The following is a 10502-nucleotide window of genomic DNA, read 5'->3' as shown; positions in this document are numbered from 1 at the left end:
GTTTGGCGGCATGCTAGATCGGTGCAGCGGTTGAATAAAGCCAGGGTTAAGGTTAATCGGGCAGTTTCGGGTTTCGTGGTGAGAAATGGGGGGGTCTTCGTGCGTCATTATGACTTCGAGGATGGCCAGGGTAATTATTGGCTAGGTGATGGTGTGTGTGCACCTGACGGCCGTGGGGATCGACCTGTGGACTCTGCGCCTGCAGGAAGGTATCGAAAGGGCCCTCTCGTTGGGTGGGGGCTCGCATACTTAAAGGTGTCTAAGTATGTTCGTGTGGCGGATTGGGGGTCCTTGGAGTTGGTGGTAAATTACTGTGGGGGGGGGGGATTCATAGGGGGTATGGTCCCTCCCCAATTTATTATGGTTGGTAGTCTGCTCAATTTGGGCTCCTGCTGGGTGGTGTCCCGAGGAGTGGTCAATTAGGGCTCCCGCTGGGTGGTGTCCCGGGGAGTGGTCAATTTGGGCTCCCGCTGGGTGGTGTCCCGGGGAGTGGTTGCGGTTGAGGTCAGCCAACTGCAGGTATAACGGTGCCCCTGAGCCAGTAGGGTGACGGCTGGGAGTAAAATACTATGCAGGTGGGCTGTTTCGTGACAGACTTTTGTAGCTCCAAGGACTCCCCTTCCATTGTTATTATTATTTGTAAATTGTTGTTCTTGATGTTTGTTTGTAAATAAAATGGCTGCTGTGGCCAAATTTATCCAACCCAAGTGTCTGAGTCTTATTAGAGGGACAGGGGGTTTGGGAAAAGGTATGGCCATTAATGGGGAAGGTGAGTAGGTGAAGCCACTTCCCCCCCCGGTAGGAGTGTACGCACTCTACAGTCCCCTGATCAAGTACAGGCTGGACCCGGCAGAATGCCATAGGGGGAGGCCACCATGATCAGGGATGTTAGGAAGGGAAGGAGTTAAGGAGTTAGGGGTGTGGTTAGGAGGGGGCGGATGTGAGGGGGGCGAGGTCAGTTTACTTAAGGGTAGGAGAGGGAAAGGCGTCGCCATCTTTAGTAACAGCACAGGGAAGCTTGTCCCACCCTCCCTCCCAAAATGATGTGTTCATCTGTGTGACTATTTTGGTATTTCGCTTTGTTGCTCGTTGTTTTTGTTTTTCCGCAGGTACCGGAGGATGCTGTGGAACAGTTTTGCAATGTCGCAGCAGTTGTATGGCGGATTGGGGGTCCTTGGAGTTGGTGGTAAATTACTGTGGGGGGGGGGGTATTCATAGGGGGTATGGTCCCTCCCCAATTTATTATGGTTGGTAGTCTGCTCAATTTGGGCTCCTGCTGGGTGGTGTCCCGAGGAGTGGTCAATTAGGGCTCCCGCTGGGTGGTGTCCCGGGGAGTGGTCAATTTGGGCTCCCGCTGGGTGGTGTCCCGGGGAGTGGTTGCGGTTGAGGTCAGCCAACTGCAGGTATAACGGTGCCCCTGAGCCAGTAGGGTGACGGCTGGGAGTAAAATACTATGCAGGTGGGCTGTTTCGTGACAGACTTTTGTAGCTCCAAGGACTCCCCTTCCATTGTTATTATTATTTGTAAATTGTTGTTCTTGATGTTTGTTTGTAAATAAAATGGCTGCTGTGGCCAAATTTATCCAACCCAAGTGTCTGAGTCTTATTAGAGGGACAGGGGGTTTGGGAAAAGGTATGGCCATTAATGGGGAAGGTGAGTAGGTGAAGCCACTTCCCCCCCCGGTAGGAGTGTACGCACTCTACAGTCCCCTGATCATGTAGAAACCAACTGCTGCAATGTAGAAACCGACTGCTACAATGTAGAAACCAACTGCTACAATGTAGAAACCAACTGCTGCAATGTAGAAACCAACTGCTGCAATGTAGAAACCAACTGCTACAATGTAGAAACCAACTGCTGCAATGTAGAAACCAACTGCTGCAATGTAGAAACCAACTGCTGCAATGTAGAAACCGACTGCTGCAATGTAGAAACCGACTGCTACAATGTAGAAACCAACTGCTACAATGTAGAAACCAACTGCTGCAATGTAGAAACCAACTGCTACAATGTAGAAACCAACTGCTACAATGTAGAAACCAACTGCTACAATGTAGAAACCGACTGCTGCAATGTAGAAACCAACTGCTACAATGTAGAGACCAACTGCTACAATGTAGAAACCAACTGCTACAATGTAGAAACCAACTGCTACAATGTAGAAACCAACTGCTGCAATGTAGAAACCAACTGCTACAATGTAGAAACCAACTGCTGCAATGTAGAAACCAACTGCTGCAATGTAGAAACCGACTGCTGCAATGTAGAAACCAACTGCTGCAATGTAGAAACCCACTGCTGCAATGTAGAAACCAACTGCTGCAATGTAGAAACCAACTGCTGCAATGTAGAAACCCACTGCTGCAATGTAGAAACCCACTGCTGCAATATAGAAACCCACTGCTGCAATGTAGAAACCAACTGCTACAATGTAGAGACCAACTGCTGCAATGTAGAGACCAACTGCTGCAATGTAGAAACCAACTGCTGCAATGTAGAAACCAACTGCTGCAATGTAGAAACCAACTGCTGCAATGTAGAAACAAACTGCTACAATGTAGAAACCCACTGCTGCAATGTAGAAACCAACTGCTGCAATGTAGAAACCAACTGCTGCAATGTAGAAACCCACTGCTGCAATGTAGAAACCCACTGCTGCAATGTAGAAACCCACTGCTGCAATGTAGAAACCAACTGCTACAATGTAGAAACCAACTGCTACAATGTAGAGACCAACTGCTGCAATGTAGAAACCAACTGCTGCAATGTAGAAACCAACTGCTGCAATGTAGAAACCAACTGCTGCAATGTAGAAACAAACTGCTACAATGTAGAAACCAACTGCTGCAATGTAGAAACCAACTGCTGCAATGTAGAAACCAACTGCTACAATGTAGAAACCAACTGCTGCAATGTAGAAACCAACTGCTGCAATGTAGAAACCAACTGCTGCAATGTAGAAACCAAATGCTGCAATGTAGAAACCAACTGCTACAATGTAGAGACCAACTGCTGCAATGTAGAAACCAACTGCTGCAATGTAGAAACCAACTGCTGCAACGTAGAAACCAACTGCTGCAATGTAGAAACCAACTGCTGCAATGTAGAAACCAACTGCTGCAATGTAGAAACCAACTGCTGCAATGTAGAAACCAACTGCTGCAATGTAGAAACCAACTGGTGCAATGTAGAAACCAACTGCTGCAATGTAGAAACCAAATGCTGCAATGTAGAAACCAACTGCTGCAACGTAGAAACCAACTGCTGCAATGTAGAAACCAACTGCTGCAATGTAGAAACCAACTGCTGCAATGTAGAAACCGACTGCTGCAATGTAGAAACCAACTGCTGCAATGTAGAAACCAACTGCTACAATGTAGAAACCAACTGCTACAATGTAGAAACCGACTGCTGCAATGTAGAAACCAACTGCTGCAATGTAGAAACCAACTGCTGCAATGTAGAAACCAACTGCTGCAATGTAGAAACCAACTGCTGCAATGTAGAAACCAACTGCTGCAATGTAGAAACCAACTGCTGCAATGTAGAAACCAACTGCTACAATGTAGAAACCAACTGCTGCAATGTAGAAACCAACTGCTGGAATGTAGAAACCGACTGCTGCAATGTAGAAACCGACTGCTGCAATGTAGAAACCAACTGCTGAAATGTAGAAACCAACTGCTACAATGTAGAAACCGACTGCTGCAATGTAGAAACCGACTGCTACAATGTAGAAACCGACTGCTGCAATGTAGAAACCAACTGCTGCAATGTAGAAACCAACTGCTACAATGTAGAAACCGACTGCTGCAATGTAGAAACCGACTGCTACAATGTAGAAACCGACTGCTGCAATGTAGAAACCGACTGCTACAATGTAGAAACCGACTGCTGCAATGTAGAAACCGACTGCTACAATGTAGAAACCAACTGCTGTAATGTAGAAACCAACTGCTGCAATGTAGAAACCAACTGCTACAATGTAGAAACCAACCGCTGCAATGTAGAGACCAACTGCTCCAATGTAGAGACCAACTGCTGCAATGTAGAAACCAACTGCTGCAATGTAAAGACCAACTGCTACAATGTAGAAACCAACTGCTGCAATGTAGAAACCAACTGCTGGAATGTAGAAACCGACTGCTGCAATGTATAGACCAACTGCTGCAATGTAGAGACCAACTGGTACAATGTAGAAACCAACTGCTGCAATGTAGAGACCAACTGGTACAATGTAGAAACCGACTGCTGCAATGTATAGACCAACTGCTGCAATGTAGAGACCAACTGGTACAATGTAGAAACCAACTGCTGCAATGTAGAGACCAACTGGTACAATGTAGAAACCAACTGCTGCAATGTAGAGACCAACTGCTGCAATGTAGAAACCAACTGCTGCAATGTAGAGACCAACTGCTACAATGTAGAAACCGACTGCTGCAATGTAGAAACCGACTGCTACAATGTAGAAACCAACTGCTGCAATGTAGAAACCGACTGCTACAATGTAGAAACCAACTGCTACAATGTAGAAACCAACTGCTGCAATGTAGAAACCAACTGCTACAATGTAGAAACCGACTGCTGCAATGTAGAAACCAACTGCTACAATGTAGAAACCAACTGCTGCAATGTAGAAACCAACTGCTGCAATGTAGAAACCAACTGCTGCAATGTAGAAACCGACTGCTGCAATGTAGAAACCGACTGCTACAATGTAGAAACCAACTGCTACAATGTAGAAACCGACTGCTGCAATGTAGAAACCAACTGCTACAATGTAGAAACCAACTGCTACAATGTAGAAACCAACTGCTACAATGTAGAAACCGACTGCTGCAATGTAGAAACCAACTGCTACAATGTAGAGACCAACTGCTACAATGTAGAAACCGACTGCTGCAATGTAGAAACCAACTGCTGCAATGTAGAGACCAACTGCTGTAATGTAGAAACCAACTGCTGCAATGTAGAAACCAACTGCTACAATGTAGAAACCAACTGCTACAATGTAGAAACCAACTGCTGCAATGTAGAAACCAACTGCTACAATGTAGAAACCAACTGCTGCAATGTAGAAACCGACTGCTGCAATGTAGAAACCAACTGCTGCAATGTAGAAACCCACTGCTGCAATGTAGAAACCAACTGCTGCAATGTAGAAACCAACTGCTGCAATGTAGAAACCCACTGCTGCAATGTAGAAACCCACTGCTGCAATGTAGAAACCCACTGCTGCAATGTAGAAACCAACTGCTACAATGTAGAAACCAACTGCTGCAATGTAGAAACCAACTGCTACAATGTAGTAACCAACTGCTGCAATGTAGAAACCAACTGCTACAATGTAGAGACCAACTGCTGCAATGTAGAAACCAACTGCTGCAATGTAGAAACCAACTGCTGCAATGTAGAAACCAACTGCTGCAATGTAGAAACAAACTGCTGCAATGTAGAAACCAACTGCTGCAATGTAGAAACCAACTGCTGCAATGTAGAAAACAACTGCTACAATGTAGAAACCAACTGCTGCAATGTAGAAACCAACTGCTGCAATGTAGAAACCAACTGCTGCAATGTAGAAACCAAATGCTGCAATGTAGAAACCAACTGCTACAATGTAGAGACCAACTGCTGCAATGTAGAGACCAACTGCTGCAATGTAGAAACCAACTGCTGGAATGTAGAAACCAACTGCTGCAATGTAGAAACCAACTGCTACAATGTAGAAACCAACTGCTGCAATGTAGAAACCAACTGCTGCAATGTAGAAACCGACTGCTACAATGTAGAAACCGACTGCTGCAATGTAGAAACCAACTGCTGAAATGTAGAAACCAACTGCTACAATGTAGAAACCGACTGCTGCAATGTAGAAACCGACTGCTACAATGTAGAAACCGACTGCTGCAATGTAGAAACCAACTGCTGCAATGTAGAAACCAACTGCTACAATGTAGAAACCGACTGCTGCAATGTAGAAACCAACTGCTACAATGTAGTAACCAACTGCTGCAATGTAGAAACCAACTGCTACAATGTAGAGACCAACTGCTGCAATGTAGAAACCAACTGCTGCAATGTAGAAACCAACTGCTGCAATGTAGAAACCAACTGCTGCAATGTAGAAACAAACTGCTGCAATGTAGAAACCAACTGCTGCAATGTAGAAACCAACTGCTGCAATGTAGAAACCAACTGCTGCAATGTAGAAACAAACTGCTACAATGTAGAAACCAACTGCTGCAATGTAGAAACCAACTGCTGCAATGTAGAAACCAACTGCTGCAATGTAGAAACCAAATGCTGCAATGTAGAAACCAACTGCTACAATGTAGAGACCAACTGCTGCAATGTAGAAACCAACTGCTGCAATGTAGAAACCAACTGCTGCAATGTAGAAACCAACTGCTGCAATGTAGAAACAAACTGCTGCAATGTAGAAACCAACTGCTGCAATGTAGAAACCAACTGCTGCAATGTAGAAACCAACTGCTGCAATGTAGAAACAAACTGCTACAATGTAGAAACCAACTGCTGCAATGTAGAAACCAACTGCTGCAATGTAGAAACCAACTGCTGCAATGTAGAAACCAAATGCTGCAATGTAGAAACCAACTGCTACAATGTAGAGACCAACTGCTGCAATGTAGAGACCAACTGCTGCAATGTAGAAACCAACTGCTGGAATGTAGAAACCAACTGCTGCAATGTAGAAACCAACTGCTACAATGTAGAAACCAACTGCTGCAATGTAGAAACCAACTGCTGCAATGTAGAAACCGACTGCTACAATGTAGAAACCGACTGCTGCAATGTAGAAACCAACTGCTGAAATGTAGAAACCAACTGCTACAATGTAGAAACCGACTGCTGCAATGTAGAAACCGACTGCTACAATGTAGAAACCGACTGCTGCAATGTAGAAACCAACTGCTGCAATGTAGAAACCAACTGCTACAATGTAGAAACCGACTGCTGCAATGTAGAAACCGACTGCTATAATGTAGAAACCGACTGCTGCAATGTAGAAACCGACTGCTACAATGTAGAAACCGACTGCTGCAATGTAGAAACCGACTGCTACAATGTAGAAACCAACTGCTGTAATGTAGAAACCAACTGCTGCAATGTAGAAACCAACTGCTACAATGTAGAAACCAACTGCTACAATGTAGAAACCGACTGCTGCAATGTAGAAACCGACTGCTATAATGTAGAAACCGACTGCTGCAATGTAGAAACCGACTGCTGCAATGTAGAAACCAACTGCTGCAATGTAGAAACTAACTGCTACAATGTAGAAACCAACTGCTGCAATGTAGAAACCAACTGCTGCAATGTAGAAACCAACTGCTGCAATGTAGAAACCAACTGCTGCAATGTAGAAACCAACTGCTGCAATGTAGAAACCAACTGCTGCAATGTAGAAACCGACTGCTACAATGTAGAAACCCACTGCTGCAATGTAGAAACCGACTGCTGCAATGTAGAAACCGACTGCTACAATGTAGAAACCCACTGCTGGAATGTAGAAACCGACTGCTGCAATGTAGAAACCAACTGCTGCAATGTAGAAACCGACTGCTACAATGTAGAAACCCACTGCTGGAATGTAGAAACCGACTGCTGCAATGTAGAAACCAACTGCTGCAATGTATAGACCAACTGCTGCAATGTAGAGACCAACTGGTACAATGTAGAAACCAACTGCTGCAATGTAGAGACCAACTGGTACAATGTAGAAACCAACTGCTGCAATGTAGAGACCAACTGCTGCAATGTAGAAACCAACTGCTGCAATGTAGAAACCGACTGCTGCAATGTAGAAACCAACTGCTGCAATGTAGAAACCAACTGCTGCAATGTAGAAACCAACTGCTGCAATGTAGAAACCAACTGCTGCAACGTAGAAACCAACTGCTGCAATGTAGAAACCAACTGCTGCAATGTAGAAACCAACTGCTGCAATGTAGAAACCGACTGCTGCAATGTAGAAACCAACTGCTGCAATGTAGAAACCGACTGCTGCAATGTAGAAACCAACTGCTGCAATGTAGAAACCAACTGCTGCAATGTAGAAACCAACTGCTGCAATGTAGAAACCAACTGCTACAATGTAGAAACCCACTGCTGCAATGTAGAAACCAACTGCTGCAATGTAGAAACCAACTGCTGCAATGTAGAAACCAACTGCTGCAATGTAGAAACCAACTGTTGTAATGTAGAAACCAACTGCTACAATGTAGAAACCGACTGCTACAATGTAGAAACCAACTGCTGCAATGTAGAGACCAACTGCTACAATGTAGAAACCGACTGCTACAATGTAGAAACCAACTGCTGCAATGTAGAAACCAACTGCTGCAATCTAGAAACCAACTCCTGCAATGTAGAAACCAACTGCTACAATGTAGAAACCAACTGCTGCAATGTAGAAACCAACTGCTACAATATAGAAACCAACTGCTACAATGTAGAGACCAACTGCTACAATGTAGAAACCAACTGCTACAATGTAGAAACCAACTGCTACAATGTAGAAACCGACTGCTGCAATGTAGAGACCAACTGCTGCACTGTAGAGACCGACTGCTGCAATGTAGAAACCGACTGCTGCAATGTAGAAACCAACTGCTGCAATGTAGAAACCAACTGCTACAATGTAGAAACCAACTGCTGCAATGTAGAGACCAACTGCTGCAATGTAGAAAACAACTGCTACAATGTAGAAACCAACTAATATAATGTAGAAACCAACTGCTGCAATGTAGAAACCGACTGCTGCAATGTAGAGACCAACTGCTGCACTGTAGAGACCGACTGCTGCAATGTAGAAACCGACTGCTACAATGTAGAAACCAACTGCTACAATGTAGAAACCAACTGCTGCAATGTAGAAACCAACTGCTGCAATGTAGAAACCAACTGCTACAATGTAGAAACCAACCACTGCAATGTAGAGACCAACTGCTCCAATGTAGAGACCAACTGCTGCAATGTAGAAACCGACTGCTACAATGTAGAGACCAACTGCTGCAATGTAGAAACCAACCGCTGCAATGTAGAGACCAACTGCTACAATGTAGAAACCAACTGCTACAATGTAGAGACCAACTGCTGCAATGTAGAAACCAACTGCTACAATGTAGAAACCAACTGCTGCAATGTAGAAACCAACTGCTGCAATGTAGAAACCAACTGCTGCAATGTAGAAACCAACTGCTGCAATGTAGAAACCAACTGCTACAATGTAGAAACCAACTGCTGCAATGTAGAAACCAACTGCTGCAATGTAGAAACCAACTGCTACAATGTAGAAACCAACTGCTGCAATGTAGAAACCAACTGCTGCAATGTAGAAACCAACTGCTACAATGTAGAAACCAACTGCTGCAATGTAGAAACCAACTGCTACAATGTAGAAACCAACTGCTGCAATGTAGAAACCAACTGCTACAATGTAGAAACCAACTGCTGCAATGTAGAAACCAACTGCTGCAATGTAGAAACCAACTGCTGCAATGTAGAAACCAACTGCTGCAATGTAGAAACCAACTGCTGCAATGTAGAAACCAACTGCTACAATGTAGAAACCAACTGCTGCAATGTAGAAACCAACTGCTGCAATGTAGAAACCAACTGCTGCAATTTAGAAACCGACTGCTGCAATGTAGAAACCAACTGCTACAATGTAGAAACCAACTGCTGCAATGTAGAAACCAACTGCTGCAATGTAGAAACCAAATGCTGCAATGTAGAAACCAACTGCTGCAATGTAGAAACCAACTGCTGCAATGTAGAGACCAACTGCTCCAATGTAGAAACCAACTGCTGCAATGTAGAAACCAACTGCTGCAATGTAGAGAACAACTGCTGCAATGTAGAAACCAACTGCTGCAATGTAGAAACCAACTGCTGCAATGTAGAAACCAACTGCTGCAATGTAGAAACCAACTGCTGCAATGTAGAAACCAACTGCTGCAATGTAGAAACCAACTGCTACAATGTAGAAACCAACTGCTGCAATGTAGAAGCCAACTGCTACAATGTAGAAACCAACTGCTGCAATGTAGAAACCAACTGCTGCAATGTAGAAAACAACTGCTGCAATGTAGAAACCAACTGCTGCAATGTAGAGAACAACTGCTGCAATGTAGAGACCAACTGCTGCAATGTAGAAACCAACTGCTGCAATGTAGAAACCAACTGCTACAATGTAGAGAACAACTGCTGCAATGTAGAGACCAACTGCTGCAATGTAGAAACCAACTGCTGCAATGTAGAAACCAACTGCTGCAATGTAGAAACCAACTGCTGCAATGTAGAAACCAACTGCTGCAATGTAGAAACCAACTGCTGCAATGTAGAGACCAACTGCTGCAATGTAGAGACCAACTGCTACAATGTAGAAACCAACTGCTGCAATGTAGAAACCAACTGCTGCAATGTAGAAACCGACTGCTACAATGTAGAAACCCACTGCTGCAATGTAGAAA

Source organism: Rhinoderma darwinii, chromosome 1, assembly GCF_050947455.1.
Source record: "Rhinoderma darwinii isolate aRhiDar2 chromosome 1, aRhiDar2.hap1, whole genome shotgun sequence".
Lineage (NCBI taxonomy): Eukaryota > Metazoa > Chordata > Amphibia > Anura > Rhinodermatidae > Rhinoderma > Rhinoderma darwinii.
The sequence above is the reverse complement of the archived record's forward strand: the minus strand, read 5'-3'. Positions refer to the sequence as shown.